Genomic DNA, 12,408 nt, shown 5'->3' with positions numbered 1-12,408 from the left:
GTCACAGCTCCCTCCCTTCACTCTTCCTGGGCCCACCCTCCCTCCTTGTCTCCCCTATCCCCTACTCCTCAGAGAAAGGGAACCCCCCCCCCCAGCATATCAAGTCTCATCAGGACTGCACCAGCATTCTCTTCCTTTGTAGCATCGCTAGGCAGCCCCGCCAGGGGGAAGTGATCAAAAAGCAAGCAACAGAGTCCGTGTCAGAGTCAGCCCCCATTCCCCTTAATAGGGGACCCATATGAGGACCAAGCTGCCCATCTTTACATCTCTGTAAGGGGCCTAGCTAGGTTCAGCCCATGCATGGTCCTTAGTTGTAGGTTCAGTCTTCGCAGCCCACCCTCAGCAGCCTTCTCTGGTTAGTTGGCTCTGGTGGTATTCTCGTGGAGCTCCTTTCTCTTCTGAGTCCTTCTATCCTTCCCTTCACTCTTCCACAAGACTCTCTGTGCTCCACCCAATGTTTGGCTGTGGGTCTCTGCGCCTGTTTCCATCAGCTTCTGGGTAGAGCCGCTCAGAGGAGAGCTATGCTGGACTCCTGTCTGCACACATAGCAGAGTATTGTTAGTCAGGGGTTGGCTGTCTCCCATGGGGTGAATCTCAGATTGAGCCAGGCATTGGTTGGACATTTCCTCAATCTATGCTTTATTTTTGGCCCCATGTATCTTGTAGGCAGGGTAAGTTTTGGGTCAAAGTTTTTGTGGGTGGGTTGGTATTGCCCTCCCTCCACTAGGATTGTGCCCTGTTAGAGGGTGGCCCCTTCAGTCTCCACGAGTACCCCACTACTAGGAGTCTCAGCTAGAGTCAGCCTCATATCCTCCAGGTGCCTACCCTGTGGTAGGTCTCCAGCTTGCCACAGAGAAGCCTTCACTCATGGTTTCTCTTCTCTCTGCAAGCTCTCTCTTCTTCTGCCCCCACTTTCCCCAGATCTGATCTCCACCTTCATTTCTCTCTGTGCTCCCTCTCTTACCCTGTTCCCTTTCTTTATCCACTTCTGTGTTTATTCTATTTCCTTTTCTGGGTGAAATTTAAGGACCACCTTGAGTCCTCCTTGCTCCTTATCTTCTTTGGATCTGTGCATTGTAGTATGTTTATCCTGTATCATATGACTAAAATCCACTTATAAGTGACTATACCATGTGTGTCTTTCTGGGTCTGGGTTACCTCACTCAGGATGATCGTTTCTAGTTTCATCCATTTGCCTGCAAATTTCACAATTTCCTTGTTTTTAATAGCTGAGTAATATTCCATTGTGCATATTTTATTTCATGATTTTTGTTTTGTCTTTAGCAAGAATTTCTTTAAAAGAATAATTACATTCCACTGAAAACATATCCATGTTTGAAACACAGGCAAAATATGTTATGAATTGGAATACTTGAGACATTTCTACTTTGTGATTGTCACCACCAAATTTCGACAAAACAATTTGTCAGAGATTTAACTCCTATTGTGACACAGACATTCCTGTATTTGAAAGCATTTTTATCTTCTCTTGGGACCATACAATGGCAGGCCGAAAGCCTGGTAATGCTGGTTTTATTTTATATCCATCACTTTCCCTTTGACTCACCTGCTTACCCCTGTGAGTGGGTAATAACACAGAGGTAGGTCACTGTCTTCAACTTTGATCCAAGAACAACACAATCTTCCAGGGTAGAATAATCCCAAAATCCAGATGACTGCCTATGATAGTGAGATTTCGCTTGGAGCAATCCCAGCCTCTGTAACTGTAACTCCAAGGGTTTTATGCATTTGGCCTGAGCCTCACCACCATTGCTACGTGGTAGGGGAAAGGGTGCACTCCTAACCCACCTAGCCTGCGGTGCAATAAGCCATGGTGTGGGATGTGGGGAGTGTGGATCTAGCCCAATGCCATCACGTCCCCACCATCACCCTTCCTGCTCCCCTGTATGCACCTGCTAGTCATCTCAGTGTACCTGGGCCAGCTGTCTTTACATGCCCCAAGGACAGTGAAAGGAGGACGAGAAGGAAGGAAGAAATAGATTAGCTGTTCAGAAGGGAGCACTCATTAAGTACGAAATAGAAGGAAAGCATTCTGGACTCCTCCCAGGAGCCCCTTGAATAAGCAGAAAGTTGTAAGAGATTAAAAACATAACTCCTAACTCCTAGCTGGTGGCTTCACAGCTGTTATTGGTGGATGTTGGAGTCTGGTGGGCACTCATAGGAATTTCTGAGTTCTTTTGTCCTGACACAGAAAAAAAAAAAAACCAAAAAACCAAAACCAAAACCAAAACCAAACAAACAACAAAAATCGGTTAAACAGAGGTCCATGGATGGTAGCAGATTCAGAGAATGTTTATTAAGAAAACAGAGGGCACTTCCAAGGGAGATTGAGCCAGATCTGGGAGGAAGCTTGGAAGTTCAGTGAGGATAGGGTTCCAATCTTCTCTGCCACGTGCCCACTTTCCTGTGCTTAATGTGACCTTATGTGCATAACCGCTAAAGGTCACTCATCTGGCAATGAGTGTGCCTCGGCACTTAGGAGTGCTATGTGAAATAGAACATGCAGTAACTCTGAGTTGCTGAGGAGCAAGGGCATTCCATTCCCATCCTTCTATTCTGAGAACTAGGAATACTTGTCCGTTTCCTTATTAATTATAGGCATTTAGGGATAATGGTTCAAATTTATGCTATGTAATTTGGAAGTCAGAAGGATGCGCCATGTAACAGTCTTTAAGGGCAAATGTCCCTTTATCAGACAACCAACTTAGCTGACAGACACGCAGAGAAATTGTGAAGGAATTGGTTAGCCCAGTTACTGAGTGAAACCTCAGATTTAAGTCAGTTCAACGCTGTGTATAAGCCTTTATTTAGAAAGAGCGGACATTAAGATTGTTAACTGACTTTTATTTTTCTCAGTGACGATGCAATTATAAGCTAATACTTTGACACACTTTGTCGTGAACAGCTTCTGAGCTCCATTATTAGAAATTGCACTGATTTTAGCCAGTACATGACACTCTTAGATGCTCTCCTCCCTTCTTCCCCATTCTTCCCACTCTCCTGTTTTCTTCAAGATGTAATTAAGGGAGAAAGCTGGTTGCGAGAGTGTCAACAAAGGCACAGACTCCAGCACTCCTGGATGGTTTTTATTCTACCCACAACAGCGAACTGTTCATGCTCTATTGGCTACTAAACAGGGCTGCCTAAGCCCACAATTCCTTGATGGTACACTCCAGTGGTGACTCTTATTCTGTTTTTTAAAGACAGGGTTTTTCTGCATAGCCTTGGCAGTCCTGGACTTGCTTTGTAGACCAGGCTGGCCTCGAACTCGAAGCTATCAACCTGCCTCTGCCTCCCCCAGCACTGGGATCACAGTTATGCACCACCACACCTGGCCAGTGATGATTCTTTGGATCAGCTAGAAAGGTGGCTAAATAGCCGCAGTAAAAGATAAACACATTTATTTATTTTGTGTAGGGGTGGGAGGGTGTGCACATGTCACCGTGAGTGTGTGGAGGTCAGAGGACAACTTGTGGAAGTTAATCTTGCCCCCTACAACCTGGACTCAGTCCTCAGGCTTGGTGGCCAATGTTTTTTACCCACTGGGCCATGCCTTGGCTCCTCATCTTACTCATTTTTCCCCATCTCTCTCTCCCTCTCCCTTTCCTTCTCCTTCCCTCTCTTTCTCCCTCTCTCCCTTTCTCCTTGTCCCTCTCCCTGGCCCTCTCTCCTTGTCCCCTGCTCTCTTTTAAAACAGGAATGTAGTTTCCCACTGTTTTTCCAAAGGGATTATTTTTTCTTTCATATTTATTTGTTATTGCCATGGACTGTATACATTGCAAGAAGGTGATTCAATATTAAATCTCTGACTGAACAATATTTTGATTATGGTACAATTCTTCTCATTGTCTACATGCTATCTGGGCCTTTAATACACATTTGGGCAAGAACCCTTTCCTTTTAGTTTTGTAAAAACTTTAAAGTCATGCTTTAGTATTGAATTTTTTATATTTTATTAATGAGCCAGCTTGACATTCATGAAGGCTCCAGATCCCAGCTGCCACATCCACCTGGCAGGACAGAGGAAGGAGGTCAAATAGCGACAACCTGCCACTGCCCTGGTGAGGTCCTTCCTCCTCACTTCTGCTCCTATCTGTCTCATTTGGCAGAATCTAGTCCCATGGCCACACATAGCCTCAAGGGAAGTATCAACGCTTTGCAATAAAGAAGAGTGAGTGACTGTGGACACATGTACTTACCACCAAAATGTAGAGGCAATTTTTCTAACATTTGCATATTTATAATTTTCACTTATTGTCCTTTTTGATGTACAGACCATCCTAACGTTTCTTTACAATGCTATAAAAGCAATACATAGGCAGATAATGTCAAGCTTTACATTTGATATTTTTTTCCAAATTAGCAATATACAACAGTATCCTCTTCTTATACTGATCTGAAGTACACAGATCACTTGCCAGCCACACTGTCATGGAAGAAACCACAGACACTTTGCAGTGCTACTAACAGAGGTGATCAAAGGGTTAGACGGATTAAATGTATGTTTGACATATGATGTTTTCAAATTTCAAGGATAGAAAGAATAGAATCTCACTGTACTTTGAGGTATAAGTTCTAAATTTATCAGGATAGAATCCCATGGTAGGTTGATACTAATTCAATTTCTTCTTTTTTTTGGTGTATGGTATTATGTACATGTATGATCCATGCATGTTTGTATGTATATGTGATGCATGCCATATCTGTGTGTATGTTAAGGGTGTGTGTGATGCACGCAAGTGTGTATATTTACATGTATGTGCATACATGTATGTGTGTGTGTGTTAAATGCATGTGAATATCTGGAAGTATGCCCTTGGGCATGTTCATGAGAAGGCCAGAGAAGGACCTTGCTGATCTGTATGAATGTTAAAGATTTTGAACTCTGGTGTTTTGTACCCTGCATATCAGGCTTTTTTTGTTTGTTTTTGTTCTTTAACAAGTTGCGAGTTGTGCACCCATCACCACACTCCATTTTATTTCTTAGTTTTTCTGCTTGCAGTGGGTTGAACCCTGGCCTCATGTTGACTAGGCAAGTGCACTAGAACTGAGCTCTGCCCTTGGGCCTATCAAGACTATGTATAAGATGCTGGTAACCCTGGAAGGAGCTTGCCAAACATGCGTGTGTGTTAGCGGTTCTGCCTTATACGTTTCTCTTTGGGGGTCTGATAGTATCATTGTCTTCCAGTCAGATGTTCCTAATGATACTGTCCTCCCTCTTGCTTCACTGGCTGCCCTGTTAAAACAGCTTTTACCACCTTCATTGGTGAGAAATTGAATTCAACAGTCTGTGTCGGGAAGCACATAATGTTGCTTGAGCAAAGAGTCCATCACCTGACTAGATAACTCCAAGTGCAGTGGCTAGCACTTCTAAGATTCGTGATTAATCACGGTGTCAGACAGCTGTCTATCAGCGTGGCCGCCTCAGAAAGTTAATGTAGAAGGAGGCAATTTTGCTTTTAGTTCGGTGATTCAGGGGATACAGTCTGTGGTAGCTTGGCTGTGTTGCTTTAGGGCCTGAGAGGAGGTAAAGCATCATGGCTGAAGGATCTGACAGAAGAAATGTGGAAGTGTCATGGTTAGCTGAGAGGAGGGAGGACATGAGAGTGAGGGAGTGGGAGGAAGGAAGGGAGGGAGGGAGGGAGAGAGAGAGAGGGAGAAGAGTAGTGTTTTTTTCCAGGACACACCTGTAAACACCTAAGTTAATTGCATAGACCGTACTCCCTAAGAGCCCCACAACCTGTTGACAGTGTTGGAGGCAGGACCGTGGAACAGTGCTTCTTACTGACTTGCTCTCATGGTTCATTCAGCTTGGTTATTTTTATACAACTCAAGAACACCTGCCCAGAGGTGGAACCACCCAAAATGGGTTTGTCCCTCCCTCATCTATTAAACAAACACTTCATATACAGCAACACAGGCAAATCTAATGGAGGCATTTTCTCAACTGAGGTTACTTCTTCCTAGAGGATGAAAGATTAACCAGCATACTGGTTAACTTAGACTTTGATGGAGTAGTTGGTTTTGTCTTTTGTCGGTGTCCTGTCTAGACAAGATACACTTTTGTTCATCTCTCCTTAGAAACATCACAGGATATCTGGTGTTGTTTAAAACATCACGTGTGTCCACATTTTGGACTATAATCTTGTTCATGGCGCTTTCTGGCTATCCCCAGATACCAAATGTCTCAGGTACTTCTCTATTACTGTGATTAAACACCACGACCAAAAGCAATTTGGGGACCAAAGAGTTTATTTCATCTTATAACTTGTAGTCCTACATTGATAGAACTCAGAGCAGGAACTCAAGGCAAGAACCTGGAGGCGGGAAGGGACGCAGAGGCCATGGAAGGATGCTTTACTGGTTTGCTTCTTATGGCTTGCTCATTCTGCTTTCTTCGTTTCTTTGTTTTTAAAATTTATTTATTTATCCACTTTACATCCTGATTGTATCTCCCCACCTCTGCTCCTCCTCCCTGTCCCACCCTTCCCCCCTCTTCCCACTCCCATTTCCCTATTTATAGTACCCAGAATCACGAATCCAGAGATAGCACTACTCCCAGTGAATAGGCCCTCCTACATCAACCGTCAATCAAGGGGCTACCTTGCCAGGCTGCAGGGGAAGAGGATGTACTCAGTCCTGATGAGACTTGACATGCCAAGGTAGGTTGGTGGTTGGGGTGGGGGATGGGCTAGGCTTCCCTTTTCTGTGGAGTAGGGGAGGAGGAATAGGAGAAAGAGGAGGCTGGGATTCGGAGGAGGGGTAGGAGGGGGCTGTTGATAGGGAAGTAAAGCAAATGGATGAATAAATAAAATTTAAAAAAAGAAAGAAAGAAAATACACCACAGGCTTGCCCCCACACAGGACAATCTTGAGGAAGACTTTTTTCTTTTCTTTCTTTCTTTTTTTCTTTTTCTTTTGTTTTGTTTTGTTTGTTTGTTTTTGAGACAGAGTTTCCTCTGTCCTGTCCTTTACTCACTTTGTAGACCAGGCTGGCCTTGAGATCACAAAGATTAGTCTGCCTCTGTCTCTGCCTCTCCAAGTGCCATGATTACAGTCATGCACCTCAGGCCCAGCTGGGAGATACTTTCTTTCTTTCTTTTTTTTTCTCTAAACTTAATTTATTATAGCTTATTCAGATTACATCCCAAACGTTACCACCTCACTTGTATCTTCCCTTTCCCACCCTCCCTCTATCTTCTTCCCTATTCCCCTCCCCTAGACCTCTGAAAGAAGGGGACTTCCTCCCCCACCATGTGGCCATAGCATATCAGGTCTCATCCAGATAGTCTGATCCCCTTCCTCTGTGTGCCTCCCCACAAAGAGGACATGATCAAATCCGGGGCACCAGAGTTCATATCTGAGGCAGCCCCTCTCTCCCCACCACTGTGGAAAACGAGCTGCCTATTGGCTACATCTGATCAGGGAGTTGAGGTCCTCTGCTTTCCACATCCTTGGTTGGTGCAGCAGTTTTTGCAGACCCCCCTGGGTTCAGATCCACCAGCCTTGATAGTCTCTTGTGGGGCTTTTGAACTCTCTGGGTCCTTCCATCCTCCCATTTTTCCACAACACTCTCAGGGCTCCACCCAGAGTCCAGTAGGGAGTCCAGCATCTGTTCTGATTCCTTGCTGGGTGGAGTCTCTCAGAGAGCATCTGAGTTGGGCTGATGTCCACTTATACTTGAGTATATACCATGTGTGTCTTTCTGGGTCTGAGTTATAGCACTCAGGATGATTGTTTCTAGTTCCATTCATTTGCCTGTAAATGTCAAGATTTCCTAGTTTTTTTTTTTTTTTCACTGAAGACTGGCTGTTTATTCTTTTTTTTTTTTTTATTAATTTATTCTTGTTACATCTCTATGGTTATCCCTTCCCTTGTATCCTCCCGTTCTTCCCTCCCTCCCATTTTCCCCTTACTCCCCTCCCCTATGACTGTTCCTGAGGGGGATTACCTCCCCCTCTATATGTTCATAGGGTATCAAGTCTCCTCTTGGTAACCTGCTGTCCTTCCTCTGAGTGCCATCAGGTCTCCCCCTCCAGGGGACATGGTCAAAGGTGAGGCACCAGAGTATGTGAGAAAGTAATATCCCACTCTCCACTCTACTGTGGAGAGTGTTCCGTCCATTGTCTAGATCTGGGTAGGGGTTTAAGGTTTACCGCCTGTATTGTCCTTGACTGGTGCCTTAGTTTGAGCGGGACCCCTGTGCCCAAATCTGCCTATCATAATGTTCTACTTGTAGGCTTCTAGGACCCTCTGGGTCCTTCTACTTTGCCTTTCTCCCATGATTCTCTCATCTAGAATCCCACTAGAATGTCCTCTCCTCTGTCTCAGTTTCCTGGTAAGTGAAGGCTTTCGTGGGACATGCCCCTTGGGCTAATATGCAGATATAAGTGAGTATATACCATTTGAGTCTTTCTGCTTCTGGGTTAACTCACTCATTATGATCATTTCTAGCTCAATCCATTTATCCACAACCTTCAGCAAATTGGCTGGATACAAAATTAACTCAAAAAAGTCTGTAGCCTTCCTATACACAAATGACAAGCTTGCAGACGAAGAAATTAGGAAAACTACACCCTTCACATTAGCTACAAGCAATATAAAGTACTTAGGAGTTACTCTAACTAAGCAAGTGAAGGACCTGTTTGAAAAAAATTTCAAAACCCTAAAGAAAGAGATTGAAGATGACATGAGAAGATGGAAGGATCTACCTTGCTCATGGATAGGGAGAATTAACATAATAAAAATGGCCATCCTACCAAAAGCAATCTACAGATTCAATGCAATCCCTATCAAAATACCTACACAATTTTTTAAAGACATTGAAAGTTCAATTCTGAACTTCATATGGAAAAACAAAAAACCCAGAATAGCTAAAACAATCTTGTACAATAAAAGGTGCTCTGGAGGAGTCTCCATACCTGATCTCAAACTGTACTATAAAGCAATAGTAATTAAAACAGCATGGTACTGGCACAGCAACAGGCTGGTTGATCAGTGGAATCGAATCGAAGACCCAGATATGAATCCACACACATATGGTCATTTGATTTTTGACAAAGAAGCTAAATCCATTCGATGGAAAAGGGATAGCATCTTCAACAAATGGTGCTGGTCTAACTGGATGTCTATGTGTAAAAAAATGCAACTGGACCCATATTTGTCACCTTGTACAAAACTCAAATCCAAGTGGATTAAAGACCTCAACATAAAACCAGAGACACTAAGTCACTTAGAAGAAAAAATGGGAAAGAGCTTGGAACATATTGGCACAGGAGACAACTTCCTGAACAGAACACCAACAGCCCAGACATTAATGTCAACAATTAATAAATGGGACCTCATGAGGCTGAGAAGCTTCTGTAAGGCAGGAGACACTGTAAAGAGAACAAAGCGACAGTCTACAGACTGGGAAAAGATCTTCACCAACCCTAAGTCTGACAAAGGTCTAATATCCAAAATATATAAGGAACTCAAGAAATTAAATACCACCAAACCAAATAACCCAATCGAGAAATGGGGCATGGAACTAAACAGAGAATTCTCAACAGAGGAATATCAAATGGCTGAGAAACACTTAAAGAAATGCTCAACCTCCTTAGTCATCAGGGAAATGCAAATCAAAACAACTCTGAGATTCCATCTTACACCCATCAGAATGGCTAAGATCAAAAATTCAAGCGACACCACATGCTGGCGAGGATGTGGGGAGAGAGGAACACTCCTTCATTGCTGGTGGGAATGCAAACTAGTACAACCACTTTGGAAATCTATCTGGTGCTATCTCAGAAAAATGGGAATAGGGCTTCCTCAAGACCCAGCTATTCCACTCCTTGGAATATATCCAGAAGATGCTCCAGCACACAACAAGAAAATTTGCTCAACCATGTTCATAGCAGCCTTATTCATAATAGCCAGAACATGGAAACAGCCGAAGTGTCCCTCAATAGAAGAATGGATAAAGAAACTGTGGTACATATACACTATGGAATACTATTCAGCGATTTCCTAGTTTTTAATAGCTGAGTAGTATTCCATTGTGTAAATGGACCACAGTTTCTTTATCCATTCTTTGGTTGAGGGGCATCTAGGTTGTTTCCAGATTCTGGCTATTACTAAGAAGGCTCCTATGAACATAGTGGAGCAAATGTCCTTGTGGTATGGTGGAACACCTTTCAGGTTTTAGGCCAGAAGTGGTATAGCTGGGTCTTGAGGCAGAATTAGTCTCAATTTTTTCTTAGAATGGTCCACATTGATGTCCAAAGTGGTTGTACAACATTGCACTCCCACCATAAATGGAAGAGTGTTCTCCTTTCTCCATATCCTCTCCAGCATGTGCTGTCACTCGAGTTAATGATCTTAGCCATCCTGATGGGTGTAGATGGAATCTCAAATTCATTTTGATTGGCATTTCCCTTATGACTAAGTACACAGTAATAAAGAAGACATGGTACTGGCATAGAAATAGACTGGTTGACCAATGGAATCAAATAGAAGACTCAGAAATAAAGCCACATACCTATGGACACTTGATTTTTTGACAAAGAAGCCAAAGCCATACAATGGGAAAAAGATAGCATCTTAAACAAATGATGCTGGTCTAACTAGATGTCTACATGTAGAAAAATGCAAATAGATCCATGTTTATTAGCCTGCACAAAACTAAAGTCCAAATGGATTAAAGACCTCAACATAAAACCAGACACATTGAAATCTGTTAGAAGAAAAAGTGGGGGAAGAGCCTAGAACTCATTTGCACAGGAGACAACTTCCTGAGCAGAACACCAACAACCCAGGCTCTAAAATCAACAATTACTGAATGGGACTTTATGAAACTGAAAAGCTTCGTTAAGGCAAAGGACAATGTCAGTAGGACAAAGCGACAGCCTACAGACTGGGGAAAGATTTTCACCAGCCCTACACCCGACAAAGTATTAACATCCAAATATATAAAGAACTCAAGAAAGTAGACACCACCAAACCAAATAATTCTCAACAGAGGAATACAAATGGCTGAGAAACACTTAGAGTGAGACACTTTCTTGACTGAGGTCTTCCACAAAGACTCTAGCTTGTGTCAAGCTGACAGGCAACTAGCCAGCAGAACAAGATACAAGAACATTTCAGCTAAGTTTCGCTGATAAGTAAGACCTTTCATCTACTCTGGGTGTGGAGCAGAAGCTGGCTTCCCAGTTGTGTAGATGTCTCAGTCAGAAGGAAGGTAAACTCCAAAGCACAGGGGCTGTTTCTGCATGCACCGAGTAACTTCACGTAATAATCATTTTTTTTTCCCTGTACAGAGGCTTTTCCCTGAGCAGAGGTTAGGCTCACTGGGAGGTAAATCCATTCTCTCAAATCATCAAGGTTCCAGTTAGTGCTTTGTAGCCATAATTAATTAAACTATACCCAGGTTCCCCAATAATGAAATTCTCTGTATCCCTAGTGAAATTTGAGGTTCACAGTCCATAGACATAGACTTGAACACACCCACACTGTCTCATTCCTGAGGCTTGTCTGTGCTTTTTATCCTGGTCTGTTAAAGAAATCTCGTGAGTAGGGGCATAAGAAGGCTGAGGCTTCATGTCTGATTTTGCATTTTATTGATGCTTCTGTGCTAATCAAATGGTCATATATAATAATAATGTGTGGGAGAGGGTGATAGAGTGTAAAAGCAAGGGCGTATTATTTATTTTAATTAAAATGCAAACACAAGGCATGATTATTGACTGATTACATTACAAAATAGCTACTTGCTCCGCCATAGTTAAGTGTGATTTGATGCGTCCATTAGAAGCTATTCTCTGGGGCTTGTAGCTTGGCCAAAATAGTCCCTTCAGGCTGAAACTTGGCAGACATCTCAGCCTAATTACAGTCATTTTCTTTTTTGGATTAAGAAAATGGAATTATTACAGTGCTTTGAGCCCGCCCACCCCCCATATTTTTCAAAGGTTTGCATTTATATTCACATTACTTGTGGGCTCTTGTTCCTTACAAATAAAACTGAAACTTAGCAAGAACAAAGGCTGCTTCGGCACTTATAAGGTAGCTCATTCGATCTGAAGATCTAGTCATGGAATTCCAAGCAGAAATGCGTTCTTTTTCATGCGGTTGCAGTGAGGAATCAAGCACGAAGGAGGGCATTTCCACTGTGCCAGTGCGGTGTGGTTTTCTGCCTCTGGTTACTCAGTGAGATGTACCCGCTGTTCCTAAATTCTAGGCCACAGGCTTCACCGCGTCCCTCGCTAGCCTTTCAGATGTCTCCTTCACACTGCACTGCAGTGGGTCTGTCCTTACTTCCTCTCATTCATGTTTACCCAGCAGTAAGTTGGGCAGACTCTAAGTGAGCCAGAGGTGATTGGAGGATCACCCGTAACAGGTGGGAATCCTT

The sequence above is a fragment of the Acomys minous genome, assembly GCF_964271855.1.
Source record: "Acomys minous genome assembly, chromosome: 6".
In the NCBI taxonomy this organism is placed as follows: domain Eukaryota; kingdom Metazoa; phylum Chordata; class Mammalia; order Rodentia; family Muridae; genus Acomys; species Acomys minous.
This window is presented reverse-complemented; position numbering follows the sequence as displayed.